At 37.4% G+C, this 26,633-nt stretch overlaps 1 protein-coding gene and 1 long non-coding RNA gene across 2 annotated transcripts in view; one reads left to right on the top strand and one right to left on the bottom strand.

The window, feature by feature from the left end:
* The window catches only part of LOC124173081 (zinc finger protein 2 homolog), a 191,441-nt gene that overhangs the window by 125,090 nt on the left and 39,718 nt on the right, over window positions 1–26,633 (top strand). The window lies entirely within an intron of this gene.
* LOC124173345 lies at window positions 8,345–11,659 on the bottom strand. Its single transcript, XR_006868513.1, has 2 exons — window positions 11,296–11,659; window positions 8,345–10,469 (listed from the first exon to the last, which is right to left on the bottom strand). It is a non-coding gene; the product is annotated as an uncharacterized LOC124173345 (long non-coding RNA).

Below are 26,633 nucleotides of genomic sequence, written 5' to 3' on the forward strand. Positions count from 1 at the left end.
TAGTTACAGTTTGAAACTATAAACTCATTTCACTACAGCTTGAGCACATAATATTTGACCCCACCTAGTCCTGTTGGAATATTTGGGATATTTACCAAAGATTACGTTCTGCCAATGTATTAATTATTTAAGTTAGTTGCGAATGCGAATTTGTGGTTTGATTTAGTTACATTCTAAAATTATGAACTTCAGCTTCGTCACATAAAATTGCCGAGTTGGAATAAATATTTAAGGAAATTCGCAACCTGCCAATGTAATAAATGTGCGGTAAATTATTTGAACAGAATAAAACAAATGGTTCGAATGTCAACGAAGAATATCTATAATTTTGAACTTAAATTAGTGCCAACTGCACATGTCTATGGTCATGAATTATCAGTAAAATACTCTTATTTGTGATGACGCTGTAATCCGTCGAGAAATCAATGATTGCTCAGACTTTGAAATATTATCATCGGATGTAAACAACGATCATTTGTGCACCTGTGATTGGGGACTCGGACTTAATCGGAGTGACGGTGGTACATTTATTGCGTAGGTCGTCCAACTATTCACATGTTTATGCTGTGGATGGTATAAGCATAAATGCAACAGTGAAAGTGAAGTAGATGGGAGTATTGATAACTTCGAACCTATCGTGGAGAACGTATATATGGAATATTTATAACAGATCCCTATAGAAGTTATTCAAACGTATTATGGGAAGATATTCGGATGAAAAAGTAAAATCTCGAAGCTATTTCGCACTTTTCTGACCGCACCTTGAATATGGGGAAATAGCATGTTGGATCCGGTTCAGGAAAACTTTATCCGTGAACTAAATTAAATGCATAGGAAAACTGCGAGAACTCAATCCGTGAATTGAATAAAATACGTACGAACTGATTGCGATTCGTCAAACGGGCGTACAGATAGTGTTAATAAAATGCGAAGCGAATTCGCCTGGGAGATGGATCGCAAGGCTATGATTGCTTGATTAATTAGGAGTGACACAGAGATCCTCATCTAAGAGCAGCATTATATATCCACGTCCAATAGGAGTGATAGATTAAGAGAGATATTTTGCCGAGCGGAAGGATGTGGGAATTCGTTTTTCTCCCGAACCATAAATGATTTTAATAAAAACTAGTCGTAATCTTGTTTGAGAACTTTCTATTCATGCGTAGATCGCTGGCGTCCTAACACCCCCTGCCACGCGTCTTTTGGGGGATTGCGGGGTTGTATGTAGATATAGATTGTGAATTGAGAGGGAGCAGAGAATGGTTTTTGTTGACACGTTGCGAAAGTGAGACAATATATTTTTACGTATTACTGCAAAAACCTTGCAGAGAGGTTCCAGGGATGAGAGATTATGCTTGGATGAGATTGGCAGAATGGAAGCGCTGTGGATTAGAATTGCGAGAAGGAAAGAAGTCCAAAATGTACTGACTTCTTTTACTTCAATGACAACAATGAGGAAAGCCACGAGTGACATTTTCTTAGGGCCACTTTCACCGATGAATTACATTGCCATCGAAATCCACGCGCACGATGGATTGAGTCGTCTGCATATCAATTCGGAGAGTTTTTAGGCAGACATATACACAGTTTTGCGACTAAGGAATAAATCCAAGACTGACTTGATCTTATACATATATTAGTGGAGATGAGCTCACACGAATAAAAATCTTCTCTATCAAGCCATTTTCTTGCATGCGAAAAGTAAGAAAACCTGAAGGTTCCTGCCAATCTTTCATGAGTTGGTGACGTCACGAGGGTTTTCGTTTGCGTCAACCTAACTCATTGCATAAAAGCCTTGATAATTTAGGACTACACTACTTTAGCGTTGGCCCTGCATGATTTTTCGAACAAAAAATAAGAACTAAACTACGAGAAATTCTAAAGAAGTGAAATAGGTGAAGAAAAATCGGATCGTTTTCTGCGAAAAGTGTAGCAAGAGAACTTGTGACGTAAACGGCGATTAGCGTTGATCACAGAACTTACAGCAATCTGTTTGGACCACTATAATTTAAAATACGTTTACTCTTTTCCTGCCGCTTAGAAAATTTTTTTACTCTCTAAAAAAATGTTTTCCTTATAGCCAGCCGTTGCCAACACCACGGATATTAGGAAACAAAGCTACGATTTATGCTGTTAGGACAAGATAGCTCAAATTGCCAACGATGTTATGCGTTGCAGGGGCGCAGCTATGAATTAAGGCTAGGGGGGAGGGTATTTATGCACAACTAATACTTAGAGGTGTGGGAGTATCGCATACCCGCCAGGGTAAGCAGGAGTTGCGGGAGCCCTCCTCCAGATTTTTTTTAATAATAGTTCAAAATGGCGAGTTTTACGGCTTTCTGAGGGATTTTTGATTAACCCTAAGTAATACCGATTCAAATATGTAAAATGGATTAAACTATAAAATTTCTCTGAGCTCTGGGGGGGGGGGGTTGTATCCCTTAAAACCCCCCTCGCTGCGCCACTGCGAATAACGATCATAAAACTCCCCTGTTACAGTTTTTCCTTTTTCCACGTATTCGATGTAAATTATTCCATATGCATCAAAAACATCGTTTCCATGACCTGACCGGCCCATATCACACTCTTCGCCTGTTTTGGAGCCTTTATATTCAAAAATCCCTCGTTTTACCTGTTAATTTATCTACGTAGCATAGTGATGAATACATAGTTCATAGAAGGTAATGTTTCAACGCGGAAAATCTCCAGGACTGCGAAGTGAAAGCGCCAAAACAACCTTTGAGTTTACCACGCGATTGTCTTTACTTTCGATTGTGAGCAAACGTGGCAGTGATCTTACCGATATTTTTTTCTTGCCCAAGTTTTAGTATAAAATGAAAGCACTCATGCATTGCGATGTGCTTATGACCGCTAACTAGGTATAAATTCACGTCCGAAGTTGGGAAAACGCAACATTATTAAGAAATACAAATATGTGTTTTAATCGAATTTTATTGATAAAGAATTCACTTTTTTCGATAAATATAAGGTAAGACTGATTTATAGAGATATTATTGACATTTCATAAGTATTTCGACATTAAAAAAACACTCTAAATATCTCTATTATCAAGTCAACTGCTATGCAAGATAAATATGTTTTCTTAAGAGTAGCTATTTCCTTTATTAACCCGGCAACGCCCGACGTCACCTACAGGTGACACACTTTTGTGAACACATAAAATGCAACAATGTAATCTTAGGGGCACGGTATGTTTTCGTTACATTTCTTTGAGCCTTTCTGCACCACATACTGGATTATCATATTGTTTCGGCGACAGATGAGTCTTCAGTACGCCTTTGAATAGAAGGCAATGAGGATGTGTGTGGAATTTAGTGACAAGACCTATTGTTATGGCCTGTAAACTTCAGAAGAGGTACGTAAATTATATTATCATTTTAGTTTTGATGACTAAGTATATGTAAGTTCTTACATAAAATAAAATGCATTGAAAATTTTCATTCAAATAGCAAATGAGGTACTTCGAATTTTTGATGTCACCTACAGGTGACGTTGGGAAGTGGAGCATCTTGATAGACTGCATTTATGGGAAAGGCTTCATGGAACGTTTTCAAACTCTCCATTTCACTCATATTGAACTTTTTAAATATTCAAGCGGATTTATTCCCTACTAATAGTTAAAACTATTTACTGTTTCTCTGAGCTTGATGGAAAATTTTCATGTCAACAATTTTTAGTGGAACTATATATTTATACGGAATTATTTTATTATTTCTCTGCTTACTGTTGTTTAGTTTATTCTAAAATTCTGGATAAAATACACGGACGTTAATGGTATTTTCATAATTTAATATTATGAATTTTTATTTTATAACTGTGCTTATGGTTTTAATTTAAAAAAATTTAATCAATTTTTTATTTGCATTGATAATATTTCATGTTGCTCTTTTAGCTCACAACTGCACGAAATTTTAGAATATTGCAGTCTGATCACCACAGTGATAATTTGGATCACGCTGATATTATTTTAATTCCTGAGGAAGATGGCTATGTTACGGAAGAAGAGTGGTGATGAAACCGTGGCAGATATAAATAATTTGCCACCGAGGATACTTCGCTTACAAGTGGAAATAAGCACTCACTCGTATACTTCTGTGAATGATGTAAGATTACATTTATCTAGGGACTCTTCTGAAAAACATCGGTACTTATAAAGCAAATTTTTATGAATGACTATTTTAACTTACATTGTATCACTAATACAACAAGTAACAATAAGTATCACTAATACAGGATTCGGGAGAAACTTCAATTGAAAGTCTACCGTCCGATGTCGGTGGAACAACAGTGGAGTGAAAGCCACCAAAGAAAAAAAGTAAAGGCGCACGAGTACAGAGAAATTGGACTAGCGTAGAGAAAACTTTGTCCCAAGTGGTAGAGGAGATTCAGAGCAACAGGTGAATGAAGTTCACGAATTTGATATGTCTCCAGTTCAGTGCTTTGAATCCATGTACGGTGACGAAATCATTTCATATATTGTTCAAATGTCTAACTTGTACGCCCTGCAAAGGAACCATGCTTTAAATTTGATGTCAGAGGAATTAAAAGTATACATTGCTCTCTTACTACTAACAGGCTAGCTATCACCGAAGTACATTCCAATGCTTTGGGAAACAAAGTCTGACACCCACAATAATCTTATTGCGAAATGTACTCGGCGCGACCGGTTTTTTGAACTCCAGAAGTATTTACATCTTTGTGATAATATGAACCTGCCAACAAGAGATAAGTTCGGAAAAGTGCGTGAATATTTTAGATTTTTCAACAAAAATTTCATTGAAAATTTCAAATATGTTGCATCCTCACATATTTCTATAGACGAAACCATGGTGCTTTACTACGGACGGCATAGCACTAAACAGCACATGCATGGAAAACCGTTGCGGTTTGGCTACAAGTTGTGGTCTTGTGCAACGCGATTGGGGTATTTAGTTTCCTTTGACCCCAAGCAAGGAGCAAAAGCTGTGCAGCATCCTCTGCAACCGGAATTTGAGTTGAGCGGTGCTGTAGTTTTGGAAATGCAGAGTAGATTACCTTCAGATTTCGGACCATACAATTTGTACTTTGATAACTTTTTTTCTAGCTTTCCTCTAATATCCAGGCTAACAGAGCTCAACACAGGTGGAACTGGCACTATTAGGGAGAATAGGCTAGATAAATTCCCTCTAGAACCATCTCCTTTGCTAAAGGAAAAAAGAGAGGTTCGCTTCCACTGAAAGTCACGTGTGATCTTTCTGTCGTAAAGTGGCATGACAATAGCATTATTACTATTGCATCCAACTGCCATAGCGCAAGTCCAGTGAGTGCAGCGGACAAAGTTGGCGTTGTTCAAGGAAAAAGATGTTGAATTCAAGTATCCTGCACACATGCGGTTAGAAAATACAATAAAAATATGGGGGGAGTGGTAAGATTTGATGAAAACCTACACTCCTTTAGAGTCATCTACAGAGAAAAAAGTGGTGGTTTCCCCTGTTTCCCTTTGGGCTAGATGCGGCCTACCATGCTTGGAGAGCGGCCTACTAAAATGCTTGGAGAGTGTTCAAAGAAAACATAACTTAAGAATTTTCATATTGTGACTTCAGAAGAAGTATTGTGCAGGTACATTGTGGACTATACGGAAAACCACCTTCGCAATGTACAGCGCGAGGAGCCGTGGCCGCAATAATTCCCCTTGAAGTTCGGCTTTGTGATGATACAGATAAACATGTCAAACAGTATTGTTCTCAACGTCGTTATGCTAAATGTTACCAGAGGACAAGGATTATGTGCAAAAAGTTTAAAGTTGGCCTACATATTCATTGCTGGTATGATTTCCATCGGAGAAAATAAATTCAGGGAAAAATCACTTTTCTGGTTTTTAGGTTCAAAAGTGCCTTTTTTATTTTTTATCCACGGATTTCATGTGTGCTGCAAGGAATACATTTTAAATATTATGTAGCTTTCACGATTTCTTGTTCTAAAAATGTGTGTAAATAAAATTAATATAAATCTTGAAAATCCTCTCTTATATTGTATTCATTCAAAATTAGAAGGCTATTGCCCAACGTCACCTGAGGGTGACACCCCTCCTGTTCTAAAACCAATGCAACAAATGCTTAAAAAACAACTTTAACCACCTAATGGAGATGATTTTAGCTCAAAATGATCAAATTAACATTAATGTAATAAAAATTCTGAGCTTGGGAACTGACGGGTTAAGTTTTCTAATCGTCCTTATAAACGTCAAAATTTCAATTAATAAATGTTACAGCTTATATTTCTTCGGGAAGTCAACATTAAGAGAAAATCGGATCGGGAAAATAATGTTGCGTTTTCGCAACCTTGGGCCTATTCGGTATATATAGTCAGTTATGCAACCCGCATGTCCTTCTATTGCCGTCTCGTAGAAATATGCAGTTTTTACTGTCAGAGTATGATTACGTAGGGTAATCTACGCCTTTTTTATGCCACGTATTTGGCAGAAATCGTAATATTTGATAAGTAAAGTTCTTAGATGTTATTTTTCCAGTAAGATGTTGTATTATTTAATCTATCCAAAATATAAAATATACGCATTACGGTTTGAAAGAAAGTAAGTCATAACGAATATTTGCTCAGAAAAACATGTTATTTGCTCAGAAGAACATTTATTTCGCATGTTTAATTGACATTAATTTTATCGATGCAGATCGAATAACAAAAATTAATGTCTATTTATGAAATACATTAATGCATATTGGTGCAATGGAACACAAAATTCGTACACTCATATAAATTTTGAAAATGAGGTTGGTGACGTAAATATAGACGGAGCCTTTGAAATACAGGACGAGACATCTGGGTTAGTGCATCATGGCGGTTCTCTTTCGAAACACCCAATAAAAGGTATTAGTACTTTTTATTTAATTCATGTTCAAAAAGCGGAGTTGTGTCCTAAGTAGAGGAATACCTAAAATGTTGCATTAATATTTTCTCCTAATTCTTTCGGTGGTATTTGTGGAAAAAAATAAAAAAAAAGAATTGAGCTGATACTCTTCTATTTAAAATTTTCACGTGGTCTTTTAATGATTTTGTATGAGAAAAATTACGTATTTCTCAAATAAATATTCTATTGACGACAATAGGCATATTTTGCGTCTGTCAATAATAGATATCAGAAAAGTTCCATTTTTTTAATGTTTTAGGCTATCACTGACTTCCAAAACAAGATATTGGTCGAAAGAAGACGATAAGGCGTGGATTGTGTTAGGAAATCATTGAGCCAAAGCATATTTATATTATTGAAAAAATGAAGTTTTCAAACAGTTTCCTCTCTGGACGACAATGAGAGATTTGTTAATTAGTGCCTATATTTGACGACTTGAATTATAAATTTTTAATATTCGGTATACTTGCGCATTATTTGTCAATTGATGAGAAAATGATACCTCACTTCGCCTCAGTGCAAAAATGTTCTTTAAAAACTAGCCGTTTGGATTTGGCTTTAAACTTAGGTGATTATGTTCTTCAGACGACTCAAGGATTCAACCAGGCGATGGTAAACGACTTTGATCGAAAGTTAGGCTAGGAAGCAAGTGTTATTCTGGAATTTCTTAGGGTTATCCCTGAACCCTCTAATAATCGTATGTTTTTCAATCACTTCTTTATATCGTGCATACTATTTATTGTTTTGAAAGAAAAAGGATTTTTGACACTGGCACCATGCGTGAAAATAGATAGGGTGAGTGCCCGATATAATTTAGTGAAAACATCGGTATAAAACCGAGGGAAACGTGAAAACAAGCATTTGATGAAGCTGTAGGTCAGTATTGTTTGATGGAATGATAACTCGAATGTCACTGTAGACAGCAATACATGTTCTGTGCTTACATTGGGCAAAAGGGAAACGTTTCAGCAGACAAAAATACTATTCCACTGCCTCGAGTTATTGGGGAGGGTAGTAAATAGATAAAAGGTCTGTACATAAATGATAATGCAAATTCAAAATACCACATTAAAATTCGTAGGGAAAGGAGGTCCTAGTTTATAAACTCATGATTGGTAGTAAATGCAATGTAGTCACAATAACTGCGGGTTGAGCTGGGTAATTATTACTTTTACTCTTAAAATGGATTCATATCATATGCATAACAAAATTTAAAAAATATAATAACATCTACCTTTGATTAGCGATTATACTTAAATTTTTTAGGGATAAGGTGGGCTATGGAGCACAGCACAAAAAAGCATCATGGCAAATACGAGGTGAACATCAAGAGGTCCTTCTGCCCTTTCTTACAAAATTTGTCATCACGAATCTGATACACCTTACGGGATATACTCATTTCAGACCAAAACAAATCACTGAAACTTTGAGCATTACAAAATTTATTTTATCTGTGTGGAGCATGAAATGCAATATTGGATATAGGTCCATAACAGTTTGCAGCAAAAATAAAAAAACTGGTTTAATCATATCACATTCAATGAAATACTATTTCTACAAATGTGCCTTGAATGGCATCGTACAGAATATAGTGTGATACCACATAAGTAATTTAATTATAGAAACAATATGCACACATTTACAACTACATGATAATCCATTTGATTATTGAAAAAATAAATACATTACTTCCTCATAGTATCATGGCATTTTAAAAAAGAAAAATAAATGTGATGAAAAATAATTCAAAATAAATGAGAACAAGCAATACTTTAAGTGAGGATATCTTGCAATTCCTCTTCAGAGATAAGCCAACTGAGAAAAATTCAAAAGAGAATTATTCAGAATGCATTGTTTTTCTCATAGATATGCATTCATTATCCTAGATTATCAATTACAAATAATAATCATAAAGCAATTTACATGTAAATTATTTACCATCAGATATGATTATAAAATATTTTTTTAAATCCACATATAATGAAACTACTGCAGATTAGTTAACGAAATAAAAATATTATATTTATATCTAATGGAACATATTTATAAAATCTGGATGGTTAATCTTGCCTTACCAACTAGAGTGGTGTAGCACAGGTAAAATTATCAATTCAGAAATACCTTAGAAAAAATCAATCGTTGTAAATGGATTTTCTTTTGGAAAAAAGTACACATCATAACAACCACATTTCTGTTGTCACCAGGTAGCAGAGAGACAATAAAATAACACCAAATTATATAATTACAGACACGAATGAGCAACAAATACTAATGCAAAAAATAGAAAAAGTAAAATTGTGAAACATAAAAAGTAATAAAAAACCCCAAACCCATTTACCAAATGGAGATTGGACCAAAAAAAGAGCCATTTTAAAAAATATGCCCTAGATATACGATGAAACTCAAAGAAAGGAGGCCTCACAAAGCCATGAAATAGGAATAGCTATATTTCTTATAAAGAGAACTGGTAACATGTTTAACCATTATATTCACTTAAATACTTGAAAACCAAGCAGCAATCCTGAGGATTACGAGATATTTACTGTTTGCTTATAAATAAGCAAATGCACATATCCAGTCAACTGAATACTATACAAAGGATATGTGAATGTTGGAAATATATACGTTAATGTATGATTGCAATGATCTTCTCTAACGTCAGTGAAAGTTTGAAAAAGACCAGCAAGAATATAAATGGACTAAGGTCACAAACATGTAGGAAAATGAATTTAAGAACCTAATTACTTAATTACGACATTTCATAAATGCCTTTCAACTAGTAAAAATTGAAAAAAATCCCATCTTAACTATTGTATGTCAAATAAGACAAGATTGTAAATTGATATTCTACATCACATTTAAATTGTATAGCATATCTTTGAAATTAATAATCTTTGACGAATATAGTGTTTTGCCTACTACACAATGTTATGCCTACATCATTATAATTGCAAACTACAGGGAAATGTCTCACAAGTGAATGAGGCCAAGCAAGGTCAGAGCAATGAACCAAAACAAACTAATGTTTATCAAAGGGCTACACAAACATGAGTACATCCGGCAAAATATGATTATAAATCTGGAAAGAGCTGTATATGTTCCAAATAGATTTATGTGCACAATGGCTTTCAGATAAATTGTAGCATTAAATTGGTAAGCTAAAATGGTCCATTCCTTCCATTTACTAACAGCGCAAACGCGATGCAATATGATATATTATCAAAAATACAAATATCCCAACGGCATGACTAGGAAAAGACTGGCCAAATTAATTGATTGACTGTCCACAAGATTAAAACAACATGTATATCAAAATTTGATCACCTACCGAATGAAAAAGTGCAATGTAGCAAGCATGAAATCAACATAAATGTCTGAGTATAATCATAAAATAGGTGTTACGATTGCACTAAATACACAAGTAATGCAGTTAACCCAATAAAAAACTGAGAGGCTTAAAGAAAATAAATGATTGTGAACGGGATGTTCATCTTCAGGACTGACTCCATCTAAATCTCCTATGTACATCAGGCAAAATTCATCTCTGAAACAGAAAATATAAATTAATGGATTAAAAAGTAGTGCAATCGCAAACAAATTGCGATGTCAAAATTAGGTCAATATTCATAGTGAGATAAAATATTACTTCCATTTACAATAATGCAATGGCAGGATCCATAATCAACAATTATTAAACATCCTCGAACAAACCCATGTTCTACAAGAATCATTCATTTTATGAGTGAAAAATATTGGAAGACTTTAACTATCGTTTGGAATTTACATAAAAATCACTAGATTGATATATCATAGATTTGAATTTAGGGACTCTTCAATTTCCTTATATTATTTTATCTTTAATTTCGATATTTATCCATTAGATTAGAGTTTGTTAGTTTTGAAGCCACTTTCTTAAACTTATGACATATAAGATCTTAAAAACATGTTACCTTTTCACAAGAAATCTTCATCTTGGAATATTGAGAAGTAGAATGTTTGCCTAAAATGAATTGCATTTAAATATGCTAATACTAAAAAACCCGACACTCATTAAATCAAACTACTCATAGAACACATGAGAGGATGAACTTCAATGTACCAGAAGTTTCATTTCACCTCTACATGCCAACCAATGTACCAGAAGCTTCATTTTACCTCTACATGCTAACCAATGAGTTGCCCACTTTTGGGAAATCATGGAAAATTAAATTACGAACAAATCATTCAATTGTTCAAAAGTTTGTTTACATTTACATTTATAAATTACCGATTTAAAGCTTTTGCTAAAACAGCTTCAAATTATGATTTCAATGTTTTAATGAAGACCATGATGTAAAGAAGAAACCGTAAGAAATAGACATAGAACCCACCTTTGCACTGGCTAGAAGTGTTCCCATCACATTGTTAGAATACAGAGAAAGGAGGAGAGGGGCTTGTTGTTGCAAAATAGCTCTTCCTTCTGTGGATCCATATTCAGCAATAATAAAAGGGACAGCTGCCGCAAGCCAACATAACTTTGCATTCAGTGTCTTCCCATCCAATGCATAATTGATACACCAATGTAATCCCTCTCCCCTCTTCCTCGTCTCCTCCGCCTCCTCTAGAGCCCTCATCCACTCACGCTCTTGTTCCTCATCTCCCTTGCTATATGGCCTCCCCTCATTACCAAAAACTAATTTAAGGGAAAATAGTGAGAGGACCCAAGCTAACCTAGCACAATCGAATTTCTCATCTTCACCACCCCTCATTATCGTAAAATAATTTCAGGGATAATTGAGTGAGGGCCCAAGCTAAATTAGCACATACGTCTTTCTCCCTATTACCAGAACAATACTTTGCACCCAAATATACAGTCTCACTCTCAAAATCACAAAATAATGACCTATTTCTCCCATTCCACTGAGTCCCATCCAAATTCACAACCTTCTCCTCCATCCTTTCAATGTTATTAGAATCCCGTCCACCATCACCTTCACCCGATCATCCCCAATTAAAAACTTAATAATACACGCAGTGAATTCACCTTCATCATACAGTCTCTCATACAATCTACGTATTACATCAACTCCACTTCCATACACTATCCTCGTCCTACGCAACATGGCGTCCACGCACTCCTGCCTTGCTGTGGCCGGATCGGAAGTAGGTTGACTGAAAGATGCCTCCCCACCAAGCCAAACCTTGACTGCCATCAAATCCTCCGCTGTTGACGTCACGGCCTCTTCCAGGCAACGCAACAGTGCATCGCGTCCACACACTTGCTCCTTGAGTTCCTCCAACGATGAGTTCAGTTGTCGGACAACAAATTTCATCTCTTGCTTCAATGAGTCCACGGAGGACTTGAGAGATGCAATATCATATTCTGGGCTAGCCACGGGTGTTACATGATCAGTGCTCCTACTCGAAGATGCTTCCAGACGACGCAAAATAACTTGGTCTCTCCTGTGAACCAACGTTACCAAATTCAGAACTTTTGAGCATCCTACATCGTCGGGGAACTGCCGCACCATCTTCTCAGCTGAAGACAATGCATTCTGTTGACTGTCAACCGTAATGTCTGTGTCAGCTCCTCTTCCGAATAACTCCTGCACCCAATCAGCTTTTCCAAGTCCCACTCCAACATGCAAGAGCGTTTTCTCCCCTATCATTCTTCTATTCACATCTTCCAACTTGTCCAGTAGGTCTTTATGCTGGAGGAATGAGCCAGTCACCAATCCAGCAAGAAGCCTCTCCTCAACAAATTGCTCAGCATTGCTGTTCCAAATGTTGCTCGCCATGATTGGGGAAAAAAGAAATAATTTATTTGAGCAGAAGTGGATTCAGAAGAAGTTGGCTGTATAAAGCAGGCGTGGTGACAATGGTCACGAAGGAGTAACACACGATCTCAGTGTTGGTTCGAAAAGAATAAATGTTGACTGCAAAGAAAAAGAAGAAACATCAAATTACTATCTTAAAATTTGTCAATAGCAGTGTGGAAACATAACAACTAGCATTAGCGTGACCCGAGAAAAACTATCTCGCTTACTATGCAATGCAAATTAAAAAGGGAAATGATCTGCAATAGCATTTTTGAAATTCAATCACTCACAACCATCGATTTTATGAGGAAATAAAAATTCCGCTGGAGACGAAAATAGATATAGCTAGTGTGGCATTTTTTAAGTGTTGCCCCCCCCCAAAAATTTCTGGTACCCCTCCCCCCCCAGAAATTCCTCGAACTTCCTCCGAACTTATCCGCAGAACTTCTCCCGCCAAGAACTTTTCGCGCTAAGGTTTTTTCGCGCAAAGGATTTTTTGCGCAAAGGGTCCCTGTAGCAAAGTGCCCTGTCTCGCAAAATCCTGTCTCTGGAAAATCCTGTCTCTGGAAACAGTCTCTGAAACAGCCTCCGAAGCAGCCTCCGAACCAGCCTCCGAACCAGCCTACCTGCAATGCAAGACTTATATAGGACTACTGCGGAGAAATACTTCTCCTTGGCAAGCAAGGGGAAATCGGTGCTAAGGCCTTAGTATTGCACTTGGAGTGAGAAGTTTTACCATTGTCCTATCACAAACTCTCTCTCCCTCCAACACCTCACCCCAGTATCTCCTTCCCCTCCATGTGTTCCAATGAACGATTCCTCTGATATCTCCAACCCAGAAGTTGAGGGGAAAATTCTGGGTGCTGGCTGTTGTCTCAAAACCAGGGAATGGTGTTTTGTGGAGCGGCCGGTTCTGCAGGGGCAGCGACGCATCAGTGGCGCAGTAGTTGAATTCGCCTGGCTACCCCTCCACTCCCTGGAAGAAGCCCTCCCCTCAAATGCTGTCTCGCCTTGCATAGGCAAGCCCTCTTCTGCTCGTGGTCTGCTCGGAGTCACATGTCTCGTGAGGCATGGCAAATTTTGTGAAATATTCTGCTGGTATTTTAGCTGGTAATGTTTCCTCTGGGATCATGAATTACTATCATTGTTTTCTGTAATACTTCTGATTTTTGAATACTCTACTTTGAATAGATATCGTACGGTAATAACCCGTAAATTATTTTTGGCTACCTTTTTCTTGTGAGCTGTTTTTCTTGTTTGTGGAGTCTTTAGCTGATTCCAGCATGGGACCGACGGTTGGAGTTTTTCCCTTGTCTGGACTTACGTGAAAAATCAACCAGATTTTACGACGTAACGTTACATTTTGGTAGCAGAGTTGAGGTTCGATTTCCTGTCCTTTCGTCGAGGTCTCCGAGTGCTGGACAATGGTGACAATTTCTCCACTATTTCTCCACTTTTTGCAGTTTCTGGTTGTTTCTTCTCTTAAAAGTGAGTTATTTTATGTTCCATTAAGTGCTTTTTGGTTCGTGTGGGATTACGTGACTAGTGTTGCCGACTTTTCCTCGTGGTCATATGCCATTTGACATTAATGTTCGTAATGCTCGTAATGTTCTTGATAGTTTGGATAGCAGCTAGTTATTCTCGCACTATTTTTGGTGATTGGACTCTTCCAGCAGAGATAGATAGTTTTAAATCTCGCTCTTTCTCTCTCTTTTTCTCGTTGTCGTCACTTCACTTTTCAAAATGCCTGGAGGTATTGACAACCCGTACGAAAAAACTTATTTAACCACGGGCGAGGATCGTAAGGCCAGGGGTACGGCTAATGTGTCCGTAGGAAGTGAAGTTTCTAATAATGAACGGGAATCTTCTTTAGAAGTTGTTCCACCTCGCCCAACGCACGAGGAAAGCTGTGATGTTCACGTCTCTCACGAAATGTCTGCTTCTCAGACATTGCCAGTTTCTGAAGGGTTAGTGATTGTCAAACAATTACTCAGTGATTTTCCGCCATTTGAAGTGTCAAACAGTGAGAATTGGTTTAATTTCATGTTAAAAGTTAATGAAATCGTTTCTTTGTCCTTGGTTCCTCTGTCAACGTTATTGTACCTTGTAGTATCTAAACTACCTGCCAGCTCTCGTCATTTTTGGTTGTCTATGTTAAACTTGAATCTCGCATGGTCTCAAATCACAGAAAAAGTTTGGGCTAGAATTGTTAGTGACAGAGAGTTTGATCGTTTGATCACTACGAAAGTTAAGAGATTTCAGTTCCCTCGCGAAACGCCCCACGATTTCGTGTGTTCTGTGCGTAATGCCACTCAGGTGCTGGGTTTGCAGTATTCCGAGTCTTCTATTGTGCGACTCATTATTCAAGGGTTAAATCCTTTAACAAAATCTGCAATTATGTTCTCAAATCAGCCTAACACATTTGTAGAATTGGACTCTGTTATCACGCAGGCTTCTAAACATTTAATGGACTGTGCTGAATATTCCAACACTTTCCATCGTATCTCTAGGAATCCGTCTTCTGTTGCCTCTTCCAGTGCGCCTAGGGAAGTTTCTTTTCCTATTAATTGTTCTTACTGTCATAAACCTGGCCACAAAGTGAACGAGTGTCGCAAAAGACGACGATTTACTCAGCCTGCCGTGAGTTTGATGAGCGTCCGTGACAAGTGTTCGACTCGATTGCCAATATTATCTATTAATCTTCATTCTATGCCATGCCAGGCTTTAATTGACACTGGGTGTTCAGTTTCACTGTGTGATGAAGATTTCTTTGCTTCTCTGAAATGTTGCCGGAGAAAGGTTATTCGTAAGAATGTTGACGTCGATTTAATCACTGTGTCGGGGCAGCCTTTTCATATTAATTCCTCTGTCTCACTCAAGGTTCAAATAGGCAAGTTTTCTTGGAACCACGTGTTTTATCTAGCTAAAATCCCGTTTCCCGTGTTACTGGGTGTGGATTTCATTTGTAATTCAAAGATGATTATTCGTCCGGCGAACGTCAGTTTTGAAATTGCCCCGAATTCTCTTTTTTCTTTTACGGACAATTGCGAAGCGTTTAAATCGGCGCCAGTTAGTAACTCGTCCGAATCTCATGTTCTGTCGTCCACTGAAATCACGTTGTGTGATAAGTTGAAGGGCTTATTGTCAAAATTTCCTGATGTGATTTCTCAAGAATTGGGGGTCACATCTGTTATGACATACGAAATTGAACTGCTAGATTCAACTCCGATTCGATCCCATCCTTATTCGTTGTCACCTCCAAAGGCTAATTTAATGAAGAAGCACATCCAATCTTTACTTGATAAGAAAGTGATTGAGGTTTCCAATTCAAACTGGTGTTCGCCAGCTTTTCTAGTGCCTAAAAAGGATGGATCTGAAAGATTAGTGGTTGATTACCGTAAGTTGAACAAAGTTGTTAAATCAGACGGTTATCCAACACCTTCTGTTGAACATGCATTCCAATATCTTGCTGATGCTAAATATTTCACTGTTCTTGATCTCAATTCTGCCTTTCATCAAATACCATTATCTGAGAATTCTAAGAAATTAACTGCTTTTGTGACGCCGTTCGGAGTGTACCAGTATAATAGATTGCCATTTGGTTTTGTAAATTCTCCTCAAATATTCACTCGTCTCATTAATGAAGTATTGGGCGATTTGAAATATTCATGTGTCTATCCATATATTGATGACTTGTGTATCTATTCCAAGTCTGCTGAAGACCATGTATCTCATGTTAATGCTGTCCTCAACAAACTACGCAGTGCCGGTTTGACGGTGTGCGAGGACAAGGTTAAGCTTGGTGTGGAATCACTCACTTTTCTGGGCCATCTCATCACAAATGGAACCTTGCAAGTTGATCCTGAGAGAGTGAGACCAATTGAACAATTCCCAGTTCCCAGAAATGTGAAGGAAGTGGCCAGATTCATTGGACTTTGTGGGTTTTACTGCAAATTTATTCCAAGGTATTCTGAAATTTCTATGCCACTGAATCGCTTAAAACGTAAAAATGTTCCTTTTCAATGGACAGCTGTTGAAAATGAGGCTTTCTGCCAGTTGAAGAAAGCTCTCACCAATCCACCAGTGTTATCTTTCCCTCGATTTGACGAGGAATTTCATTTATTTGTCGATGCCAGTAATTTGGCGGTTGGTGCCGTTTTGAATCACAAAGTAAATGGTGATTTTGTCCCTGTGGCTTTCGCTAGTAAGGCACTCTTGGAACATGAACGTAAATTTTCTTCTTATGAATTGGAGTGTCACGCAATTCATTTTGGAATTCAAAAATTCAGTGTTTACTTACAAGTAAAACCATTTCACTTGTACACTGATAATGGTGCCTTGACATGGCTTTTCTCTCATCCTAAGCAGTTGGGCAAACTAGGCAGGATGGTTCTTAAATTATCCTCTTATAAATTCACTGTGCATCATGTTCGAGGATCATCTAATTCTGTCGCAGATTGTCTTTCTCGCATTGAGCCATCCTCATCTACAAATAGTCATTTAGATGTGGAATCTAACACTCATAAGGAGTCAGCTGTTCCTTATTCTTGTGTGTTACATAAATTGCCTTTGTCATTTGTCGACATTCGAAAACACCAAGAAACTGATCTCGTTCTAAAGGATATTTTCAATCAGATTAATAATAATTCCTTGAACGACAAAAACTATTTTCTGAAGGGACAGCTATTATGTTATGGGAATTCTAAAATTAAGCGAGGAAGAGCTGTTTTGCCTACGGTCTTGAGGCCTATGATTTTTCAATATTTTCACTGCTCTAGTATGTCTGCTCACTTGGGCATGGCTAAAACTTATGATAAGATTAGCAGACACTTTTGGTGGAAGGATATGAAAAGAGAGGTTTATGACATGGTCAGAAAATGCCATCTGTGTCAAACTTGTAAACCCAGAAATGCTCCACCTCCTGGCATGCTATCGTCGCACAATCCTTCTGATGTTTGGGAAAGACTTTATATTGACTTTGTGGGTCCTTTACCTCTGACTAAAGGTGGACACCAATATGTACTTTCTCTTATTGATGGATTTTCTAAGTTTTGTTTTCTTGAGCCAGTTCGCAAGGCTACGGCCGGTTCGGTTGTTTCAATACTCACTCAAAGAGTGTTTCCAAAATTCGGTTTTCCAAAATATTTGGTTTCTCATAATGCACAAGTTTTCAAATCTCATGCCGTTAAGGAGATGTGTTTGCAACTGGGGGTTAAGCAAATTTTTGTTTCTCCATACTATCCCTGTTCTAATCAGGTAGAGAGATTGCATAGAAATCTAAAATCTGCACTTGCTATTTTGTGCAATAATGCTCACCATATGTGGGACTCTATGCTTGCTGACTTAAATTTTGCCTTGAACACTGCCTCTCATGAGAGCAGTGGTTATTCTCCTGCCAAAATAATTTTCGGCAGAGAACTTAAGCATCCTTTAATTAATCAGTGGGACATTCCAAAATCTTTATTCGAGAATGATCTCAGCGATAATGACAGACAAGCCTGCCTGAATCATGTTATTGCTAATTTAAAAAAGGCCAGAAACAGGTATAAAGAATCCTATAATAAATCTCACTCCCAAATCACTTTCTGTGTGGGAGATCTTGTTCTCTGCAAAAACCATCCTGTCAGTTCTAAAGGTGAACAGAAAATGGCAAAACTGGAACCTCTGTGGAAAGGACCTTTCGTCCTTAAAAAGTATCTCTCTCCTGTAACAGTTATTCTGGAAGTTTCTCCTGGGAAAGAGAAAATTTGTCATGTTTCTCATTTAAAGGCATATCATGGTGGCATTGCTAATTCCAGTAATTAAAAGGAGAGAAATATCATTGATTTTTTTTTATTATTCTTTTTTTTTAATGAATGCTAATGTTTGCTCTCTCAAATACTATTTGATGCTTGATTTCGGTGTTGTATTTCTATTGATTCCTAATAATATTGTTTTGATTAATGAATAATAAGTCTATTTCTATGCTTGTAATTGAAATTGTTCTGAAATATTGTATTGTACTTGCTTATTCTCATCTGCTTAATTCACTCATGTAATTTAGTGTTGGTCTACTGTGATTGTGAGATGGGGTAAGGTGGAGGAATTATGGGTGCTTGGAGGGAGAGGACGGGAGATTAACTTGGGGGGAAATCCCCGAGATGGCTCGTTTCCAGATAAGCTGTGGAGGTGGCCCCAGTTATTAAGATTCAATTGTGTTTTGTGTCACCTTTTCTCCACCAAGACTTTATGGACATTCTCACAATTCTGGACAGTGATAAGTGTCGTGATTTTGCAGTGTTCAATATTCTATCGATGGCTGAGTGATTGAATTGATCAGCTGATCTTAAGACTGCCTACTGTGTTTTAGTGTGGCTTTGGCGTTGAGTTGCGACCTTCATCGCCCGACAAGTATGAACTTTCATCTTGTCGCAACCAGCATGTAGCTCTCATTTCTATTGTTAATTGAAGAGTGAAATTTAGAGTGATTTCTTTTGTTGATGCAATATGCAGTTCTCATTTTGTTAGCATCGCCTATGATTCTTTTTTGACTTGTTTAATTAATACTGAGAGATATATATACACATCTTGATTAAATTTAGTCAGTACTTGTTCAATAGCTGACATGAATACCATATGCCTTGTAAATATTAATAATTATTGGAAAATCGAGGAATTTAGTGCAATCTATTGTCATTTACGTAATCTTGTTGAATTTTGGAGGATTCTTTATTGATAATTAATTATGGACTGATAATATTTACAAACATGGAGGGTTTAAATGGGAGAAATACTAATGCCAATGTATATTAATTAAGTGAGACACATATTATGCTGAATATTTTGCTGGTATTTTGATAACTAATAATTATTTAGTGAATAACCGTATTTTTGAATAAACTTGTACTTAATGATTATATAATATGGGGTATATATTTTGTTGGTCGACCCTAACTTTCTCTTGGGTTGCAATATGAATTTTGGGTAGAAGTTAAAACCCATTTTTGTGAATCGTTGTTTTTTGATAAGGTGGTTGAACCCAACTAATGGGACAACCCAGGGTTCCCATGAACCCAACTGCTTCACCAACCCAATCTTGCCCATTTACTAAGTGGTTGGTTATTGTATTGCTTTACTTGGTTTTAAAAAAAAAAACCCACAAAATATCTCTGATGAGAGAAGGAACATTTGAGTTTGGAAAAGATATCCTGGTGTTATACCAATAAAAATCTTCCCAGTTCCTTCTAGTTGCTGATGGTAATTATTTGTAATTTTGATTCACTGTTCACCGAAACAAGTATCACTTTATGACATATTGATTATTAATTTTATTTTCTTGCTATGTAATACTAAATAATTTACTCTATATCTATCAGCAATATTTCTTGTCTCACTCTTGTAATTATGTCATGTTACTCACTTAAGAATTCTGTTGAATTCCAAACATCACTCCTGAGGTTATTATTTACAGAGTGATAAAAATGTATGTTCTTGTCAAAACTATTTTTGAGTGATATTTCTTGAATACTATTGTCTCAATCAATAACTTTTTTATATTCAGTTCAATTCTAACCACTGAATAATGGTTTTTGTGAAATTCATGGGGGTTAAACAGTGGGGGTTCATCCAGTGAAAACCAGTGGACCTGTGATGCCTCGATAAGTTTTCTAGGCATTAATCAGTTCTTGGTGGACGTGTCTTGGTCCCCAAGTTCAAGCAATTTTTGTGGTCATTTTCCCACAGAGGATGTGGCATTTTTTAAGTGTTGCCCCCCCCCAAAAATTTCTGGTACCCCTCCCCCCCCAGAAATTCCTCGAACTTCCTCCGAACTTATCCGCAGAACTTCTCCCGCCAAGAACTTTTCGCGCTAAGGTTTTTTCGCGCAAAGGATTTTTTGCGCAAAGGGTCCCTGTAGCAAAGTGCCCTGTCTCGCAAAATCCTGTCTCTGGAAAATCCTGTCTCTGGAAACAGTCTCTGAAACAGCCTCCGAAGCAGCCTCCGAACCAGCCTCCGAACCAGCCTACCTGCAATGCAAGACTTATATAGGACTACTGCGGAGAAATACTTCTCCTTGGCAAGCAAGGGGAAATCGGTGCTAAGGCCTTAGTATTGCACTTGGAGTGAGAAGTTTTACCATTGTCCTATCACAAACTCTCTCTCCCTCCAACACCTCACCCCAGTATCTCCTTCCCCTCCATGTGTTCCAATGAACGATTCCTCTGATATCTCCAACCCAGAAGTTGAGGGGAAAATTCTGGGTGCTGGCTGTTGTCTCAAAACCAGGGAATGGTGTTTTGTGGAGCGGCCGGTTCTGCAGGGGCAGCGACGCATCAGTGGCGCAGTAGTTGAATTCGCCTGGCTACCCCTCCACTCCCTGGAAGAAGCCCTCCCCTCAAATGCTGTCTCGCCTTGCATAGGCAAGCCCTCTTCTGCTCGTGGTCTGCTCGGAGTCACATGTCTCGTGAGGCATGGCAAATTTTGTGAAATATTCTGCTGGTATTTTAGCTGGTAATGTTTCCTCTGGGATCATGAATTACTATCATTGTTTTCTGTAATACTTCTGATTTTTGAATACTCTACTTTGAATAGATATCGTACGGTAATAACCCGTAAATTATTTTTGGCTACCTTTTTCTTGTGAGCTGTTTTTCTTGTTTGTGGAGTCTTTAGCTGATTCCAGCATGGGACCGACGGTTGGAGTTTTTCCCTTGTCTGGACTTACGTGAAAAATCAACCAGATTTTACGACGTAACGTTACACTAGTCTGAAAATTTTGGGACAGTTTTCTACCAAGCAGGAGTACCGATGATTTGTCACGGAACCTAGAATAATGAGGGAAGTGAGGTTAGGATGAAAATAGAGATGATATGCTTGAAAATCTATTATGTGACATGTTAAGATGGGAAAATAGGCTGCTGAAAACAACAGAAAAAATAAATAAGAACAACAGATGAAAATCAACAAAAGCAGGTGCTACATGGTGAAAGTTCGAAATAATTAAATTTGAGATGATAACACTTTTCCACAGCATTTAACGAACAGTTCTTGTACCAGATGATGACTCTGTGAGCCTAAACGGGTCATACGCATTGAATTGTTGTGGAAAAGTGCTGCCCTTTTGTATTCAAATAGAAGAAATGTTCCTGAGTAACAACTTAATAGCGGATGCTGGCATGGATGGAAATACATCAAAAAATTATAAATATATGCTCGGTTACTTTCTGGACGGCAAGTAAAGTGTAATTTTACTTTCGTCAAATGAAGCGCATACTTATTCCCCTTGGAGCCATTCATTGAAAGCATGCTTACGCCAGGTTTTCCTCCTCACTTCCTTATCTCCTCTAAGAAATGCAAGTCTTTGCTCTCAATTTTCTTCCCCGTACACACCGTCACTTATATTATGTTAATTTACTTAACCATGGGACTACCGAATTGACTGCGCAACCTTGAAATATGTTGAAAACGGACATTAGCTCCTTTCAAAAGATTCCATCTGACATGCTTAATTGGTGATCCTCTTGTCTCCATCCATCCGTCATTCCATCTTTACGCTAAAGTGAAGACGTGGCTAGGATGGAAGCATTTTCAAAAGGGTGATGAGCTTCAGAACAAAGCCAAAATTGATGGAAGTCATTAGCAGAAACATCCCATGAAGAAGGTATGGTAAATAGTGTCCGCAGGCACGACCAATTCCTCAATCACCGAGACAATTATGTCAAAAGAACACCACAAGTGTGCTCAGTATTTAGCAATTTAATAATTTATAATTAATCACTTCGTCTTCTGTTCATAACAATACGGAAGTTGAAGAAAAACTGCCTAACTACATTATTGAATTTTATGAGCTGTGATATTCCCACTTTTAACAGAACTTAATCTTACGAAATTGTTATTTTTCATGAACTTATATCCTGTTATTGAGAAGCAGAACCCTGTCAAAATCCGTTTCTTAGCTAAGGATTTCCTAAATATTCCAAGGCAGGGCACCCCGGGTAAGGAAATAAAAGATAAGATCTTGAGCCCCAGCTGATGGCCCCAATCATCCCACCCCACCCCTGTTTGTCTTCCTTACATACTTCTCCCGTCCACTTCTTATCTCCTTCTGATATCCAAATAATGTATCTTCGAAATTTCTCATCACCAGTGTCTTAGTGTACATGAATTGAAACCAAAATGGAAGCTATGTAGAACACCGTTGGAAATTTAAGTTATCTGCTTTTTATGGCACAAATTATGATTTATATTCTTCACGATATTGGCCCTACCTACGTACTCGATCTCGTCCAGTTTCTTCGGTAAAAAATAAGTCCCTATAGATATTAGAGGCGGCCTCATATTATATTGCAGAACAACTTTTCTATCTTTCACTCAGCACACGATGAATATTTTTACTTGAGAATAAGAATAAACTATTTTGTCAGCAACTAAACAGTTAAGTTTGTCAGCTAAACAACGCTCAGATGACTAGAGTACAGATGCAGATATTGGGGAGGGGTACAGGTTCACATGCCCCCCCTGATTCTTTAAAAAAAGACAAGTTTTTTAATATGGTTATCATTGCGTTTGTGTTGGTTTGAGTATTATTCATAAAATACCATATTAACAATAAAGAGAATATTTTGGTACAATAATTGTCGTATGTTGTTCATAATCCCAATTATTATAAGACCATGGCATTCACAGGCAGGATATTAATTTAAGTGTGATTTACATGAACGTAAGGCGAGCCCTATCACTCCGTGCACATTCTCTTATCTCCCCCAAAATACACTCAAATGCCTCTGGAAGCATACTTCACATACAGAAGGCAACATAATTATTAAAATGGGCATGCAGTTTAGACACTTCATCTCATGCCAAAAAAGTAAAATTTGAAGGAAAATAAAATATATAAAATAAATACAATGGATAAGTTCCTTGTTTTCCTTTATGGAACCACGAACTTCCAAATTAAGTTTATTCTAATTATATTCGACCACAACCATTAATATACAATGGCCTTGATCGCCTCTTGTCACAATTTAAACAATCTCCTCCATCTCATAATCCAGCTAGCCTGCCTTAGTTCATTCCGCCGTTTTGACTTCAATCTTGATCGCTTCGGAAAGAAATTCTCGTGGCGAACGTATCGCCTGTCGACTGGTGCTCTGGAGCACTTTCCTCGAGATCGCACTGTAGCGAATGTAGCGTTATTTGGACCTCACCCCGTGGTAACGGAGATTTCTAAATAGTCTTATCCACTTTCAGAATTATACTCCTATCACCTCACCTTGAAGAGTAGCTCACTGAAGATCAAACTCAGCGTATTGTTTTCAGGGTATTTGGGATTGTGCTTATTGCATCCCAGCTAGCACATTATAAGCCATTGAGATAAGGTGAAAGGAAGAAATACGGAAGGCGCTTATCAAGTAACTTGTTATGGGTTTCTTAGGGCCAGGCCGACAAACATCCAGAGTAATGACAAAATGGATGCCAAACTTACAGCACTTCAGTAGATTATTACATATATCGATTCCGAGTATTCATTAAGGGATTTATGTACATATAAGAATAATTTTTCCATTCCTTGCACTTCAAAAGTATGAGTGTAAATAACATCAAATGTCCGTAATTTGAAAATCATTCACATCAATGAACTGATGGCGAAACGACGGACGGAAGACAAAACACAATTTCACACGAATAGCAACGTAGATTAATATAAAAATTCCGTAAGGAATATCTAATATATACATATTGTATTCATCGCGTTATCAGGCCATAAATTAAATTTCATAAATGTAATATCTTGCGGACCTTGAATAATGTCAGTTGTTCATGCACACGCTGCAACGCACACGCGTCGCGAGAATGAATTGACGAGAAATAGGCGGTTAGGAGTGAAAAAATAACAAACAAATATGGTTGATTTCCAACAGTATTATAACATTTAATATCCAAAGTAAGCTTTAGGAGTACAATACATAAAATACTAAATTGCCTGAAGTTAATGTACTCTTGCCGTTGGGAAGATGCCGGGCACGAGAGAGTTCCTTCCTTGTCCTAGGTCAGCAATCAGAGAGCGCGAGCCAGGCGGCTTACAGCCGGCCACCGTGCTCGAAGCAGGCGTGAGAGGGGAGGTGTAGGCAGAGGAGGGGAAACAGGTCTCACAGCGTCGTTTCACCTTACAATTGGCTAGGTGGCGGAGGAAAGTAATTGAAGTTCACACATGGCATAAAGAGGCCGACACCGTTGGTGAATTCACTATAAATTGTGAGCACTTCACAGGACGCGAGGATCAGCGGCACGCGTGGATCAGGCAGGCACGACGCACTCCAGCGCTTCGCGAGAGTTGCACTCAGGCGCTCGCGAATCGGCTCCTCGTGATGAAGTCTCGGAGGGATTGAGAAAGTGCCCATTATGGCACATCCACCCACTGATGTGTTTTTGAACAATATGAACTAAAGGTGGGGGTGAGACATTTTCACCCAGAACAGATATCCCTTCCAATAAAGAGCTTCCATAGAACAATAAGCAAATAAGTGAACCATTAGTATTGAAAAACATTTATTTCTGACCACTCCAAACCCCCCGATATAGCATATTACATAATTATAGTGTTTCCTTAAGTCAATTAGCAATTATTAATTGTTCAAAAGACATTATTATTAACATTATTATCGTTGGACTCATGATAAAATGTTGGCAACATGATCATTCATTAATAGTTTTGAAAATTACCAAGAAAACCTTGTTTCGGAAGAAAGTCTCGGAGGGATTAAGTCTCGGAGGGATTCAGTCTCGGAGACATTAAGTCTAGGAGGGATTGAGATCTCGGAGCGATTGAGAAAGTGCCCATTATGGCACAATTTTTGAATACATTTGTGCGAATGCTGAATGAAAAGGTCCTTGCATTTCTTTGGGTATTCTTACGAAACCTATTTATCTACCTTCACCTGCCGCCGAGTCGTCACGCGCCTTACTACAATTTGGATCTCTTCTCCATGAAACAATCTGCGAACGGGAATCCCCCGCATTTATTGTAATGCTAAATTAAATCTTTCAATAAATCGTCCTGACTGGCAATTTAAGGTTTATCATTTATGAGTGGTTTTCATCTGGGCAACCGACGTTGAACCAATACAATATATATATGAATATTAATTATCAAATATTACGATATAAGCCATATACTTGGCAAAAAATGGCGTAGCCTTATATCCGAAAATAAAAACGGCATATTCTTACGAAAGAGCAATACATGGTAATGCGGGTGCACAATAGCCTATGAATAGCAAATTCCGCCAAAGTTGTGAAAACTCAACAATTATTTTTTACCACAAGGAATTTTATTTTGAGGGCCCATATTTTCAATTTACATTTTTTAGAATATTATTAAGTAATATGAAGAGAGAAAATTGTATATTTTAGGTATTTATTTACTCGGCGTAATGGGTTAATAACTACTGATATTTTGCCAAAAAACCATGCATTTTTGAAATTTTAATTTTTTTCAATTGTTTTAGATTATTGAATTTTGATATTTTATACTTGTTCATATATTTAGAAATATAACTTGTATTTTCATGGAAAACGTTAAGTACTATTTAATTTTCTCTGCATTTAGATCCTGGGAACTCATACATAAAATATTACAAACAAAATGCTAATTATAACTAATAACTTCAGGCTTTACTTTGTGAAACCTCTCCATATTGGAATTAAGGAAGTTTGTTTAAAAAAGATTTTCTAAGAAGAAGAAGAAAGTTTTATTTCCTTAATTCCAAAATGCTAATTAGTAATATAGGACTCGATAGTGCGAACGAAACCTTTTCGTTATTTTATAGCAAAACTCGCACTCGCGTCTTCAATTTTGAAATTTTCATAACAAAGAAATAAGCATTTAAAATAAAATTTCCTTAAAAATGTCCTTTTATTCATTAATATGACAT

This window comes from Ischnura elegans (assembly GCF_921293095.1).
Source record: "Ischnura elegans chromosome 13 unlocalized genomic scaffold, ioIscEleg1.1 SUPER_13_unloc_4, whole genome shotgun sequence".
NCBI classification, from domain to species: Eukaryota; Metazoa; Arthropoda; class Insecta; order Odonata; family Coenagrionidae; genus Ischnura; species Ischnura elegans.